Source organism: Phacochoerus africanus, chromosome X (genome assembly GCF_016906955.1).
Source record: "Phacochoerus africanus isolate WHEZ1 chromosome X, ROS_Pafr_v1, whole genome shotgun sequence".
Lineage (NCBI taxonomy): Eukaryota > Metazoa > Chordata > Mammalia > Artiodactyla > Suidae > Phacochoerus > Phacochoerus africanus.
Window position 1 is genome coordinate 49449241 of NC_062560.1, and position 3345 is coordinate 49452585.

The 3345-nt window shown below is 36.6% G+C and overlaps 1 non-coding gene across 1 annotated transcript; it reads left to right on the forward strand.

Annotated features, from left to right (window-relative positions):
• The first annotated feature begins 301 nt into the window (after positions 1 to 301).
• Positions 302 to 408, forward strand: LOC125119049 (U6 spliceosomal RNA). The gene has a single exon (XR_007133005.1). It is a non-coding gene; the product is annotated as a U6 spliceosomal RNA (small nuclear RNA).
• Positions 409 to 3345: the final 2937 nt, after the last annotated feature.

Below are 3345 nucleotides of genomic sequence, written 5' to 3' on the forward strand. Positions count from 1 at the left end.
AGATCACACTCAGCAGTGAAAACTAAATGCAATTCTTCTAAGGTCAGAAACAAGATAAGGATGCCCACTCTTGCCACTTTTACTCAATATAGTTTTGGAAGCCCTAGCCACAACAACTAGACAAGAAAAAAAATGAGGCTTCCAAATTTGAAAAGAAGAGGTGAAACTGTCACTGCCTGCAGAGGACATGATAATATACATAGAAAAATCCTAAAGATGCCACCAAACAACTACTAGACCTCACTTTTACTGAACTCAGACTAGAGTTCAGTAAAGTTGCAGGACACAAAGTTAATATGCAGTGCTCATTTCAACAGCACATATATTAAAATTGGAACGATACAGAGAGGATTATCATGGCCCCTGCACAAGGATGACATGCAAATTTGTGAAGCGGTCCATATTTGCAACTGGGTCACCATGCTGTGCAGTAGGAAATTGACAGAACGGTGTAAACCAGCTATAATGGAAAAAAATAAAAATCATTATATATTAAAAAAAAAAGACTGAAGGAAGCTTTGGTAAAGAGCTGCATTTCATTTGGGCCTCCTTCCCCTAAAACAGGGTATGAAAAAGATTGTTAGATTCAAGCAAAATGTACATTATCTCAATAAACGAATGTTAGTAATTTAAGAAAAATGTAATATTTCTGTAATAAATAATCCTTGATGACAAAAAAATTGATATACAGAAATCTGTTCCTTCTCCATATACTAACAATGAACTAAAAAAAGTAAAGAAAGAAAAATTAAGGAAACAATCCCATTTACAATAGTATCAAAAAGAGGAAAATACCTAAGAATAAATCTAACCAAGGAGATAAAAGACCTGTACTCAGAAAACTATAAGACATTGATTAAAAACTTGAAGATGACACAAACAGATTGAAAGATATACCATGTTCAATGGCTGGAAGAATTAAAATTGTTAAAATGACCATACTACTCAAGGCAATCTATATATTCAACGCAATCCCTATCAAAGTATCAATGACATTTTTCATAGAACTAGAATAAATAATTTAAAAGTTGGTATGGAAACACAAAAGACTGGACTTCCCGTTATGGTGCAGTGGAAATAAATCCGACTAGGAACCATGAGGTTGTGGGTTCGATCCCTGGCCTTGCTCAGTGGGTTAAGGATCCAGCCTCGCCATGACGTGTGGTGTAGGTTGCAGATGTGGCTCAGATCTGATGTTCCTGTGGGTGTGGTGTAGGCTGGCAGCTATGGCTCTGATTGGACCCCTAGCCTGAGAACCTCCATATGCCGCGGGTGCAGCCCTAAAAAGCCAAAAAAAAAAAGCCTAAAAAATCCTGAGAAAGAACAGAGTTGGAGATATCACACTCCCTTACTTCCAAAAAAATATAATCTATAAAAATTTTGAATCAGTATTCGTACACTGGAAAATAATGATATCATAAATCAACTATACCTCAATAAAAACAACAACAACAAAAATCTAAATATGCAATTACCATATGACCCAGCAATTGCACTCCTGGGTATTTATCACAGAGAACTGGAAAGTTATGTTCACACTAAAACCTGTACATGAATGTTCATAGCAACTTTATTTGTAATAGCCAAACTAGAACCAGATCAGATGTCTTTCAGTGGGTCAATGGTTACACTATCTTTGACACATCTATATTATTTTTTCTTTTTCCTTGCCAACAGCATGTAGAAATTCCCAGCCCTGAGACCAAATCCAAGCCACAGCAGTGACAATGCTGAATCCTTAACCACTAGGCCACAAGGGAACTCCTATATCTTTGAATATTACTCAATAATAAAAAGGAATAAACTGCTGATACATGCAATAACTTAGATGAATATCCAGAGAACTATGGTGAGTGAAAAAAGCCAAGCCCCAAAGTTTACATATTGTGTGATTTGATCAGGATAACATTTTTGAAATGACAGCATTTTATAATTGAAGGACAGATTAGTGGTTGCCAGGATGTGGGTAGGGAAGGGGCATAGGCAGGAGATGGGTCAGATAGAGGTGGTTGTAAAAGAGCAACATGAGGAGATGTGGTTGTAAAAGAGGAACATGAGGGGTCCTGTGGTGATGGAACTCTTCTGTATATCGGCTATGGTGACGGACACATGAACCTACACAAGTAATAAGATTGTATAGAATTTAATACACACATGCACACACACACAAATGAGTATTAGCAAAAATAAGAAAAGTTTGAATAAAATCAATGGATTGTATCATTCTCAATATCCTGGATGTGATATTTTACTATAGTTTTGTAAAATGCTACCATTGGAGGAGACTGTGTGAAGTGTACAATGGATCTCTTGGTATTACTTCTTACAACTGCATGTGAATCACAAATATATAAAAACATTTTTCAATTAAAATGATTAAATTTAATAAGAATTATGCTGCTGTTGTTCATCATGAATATGAATTATGGAGTGGGCTTCAACATGGCAATCAATTCTAACTTTTTTATGAAAACAAGAAGAAAAATATAAGCCTAGCTGCATATGTGACAAACAGATTAGAGCCTCCACAGCTCAGTTTGCTAGATGAGAATGAGAAAGCAGTCCAGAGAGAGCAGCTTCTTCAAACTCTGCATCATTTCGTGTCTTGTTCAAGTAAATGAGCCTGAACCACTGATTCTGCTTCCATCAGCAACGAAATAATTGCCATTCTGTGTTTCAACTTCTAAGTCTATCTGGAAGAAGTAACCTTCAAAAACATTTATGTAGTATTTCCAATTAACTGTAGACTTTAGTACTCAGAAAAATCAACAAGACTTCGTTATTCTTAACTCTAGTTTATAAATATTAATCAGCACTAGAAAGTTAGTAGGGTTATATATTTCAATCTACTCTAAAACTAAGGGAGGAGTTCCTGTTGCGGCTCAGTGGTAACAAAACCAACTAGGATCCATGAGGAACGTGAGTTTGATCCCTGGCCTTGCTCAGTGGGTTAAGGATCTGGCATTGCCTTGAGCTGTGGTATAGGTCGCAGATGCGGCTCAGATCTGCTGTTGCTGTGGCTGTGGTGTAGGCCAGTAGCTACACCTCTGATTCCACCCCAAGCCTGGGAACTTCCATATGCCTTGGGTGCAGCCCCAAAAAGATAAAAATAAAATAAAATAAAACTAATGGAGCAGTATGGTTCTTCTTGAAAGCCCAAAGTAAATGTAGGCTACTGAAAGCGATGTAGGTAATGGATATTAAAGATTAAAAGGGTCTTATGAAAAGCTTAAAACAATCTTGAAAAAGAAGAACAAAGTTGGAGGACTCAGGCTTCCCAATTTCAAATCTTACTACAAAACTGCAGTAATCAAAACAGTGTAATAATGGCATAAGGATATATAT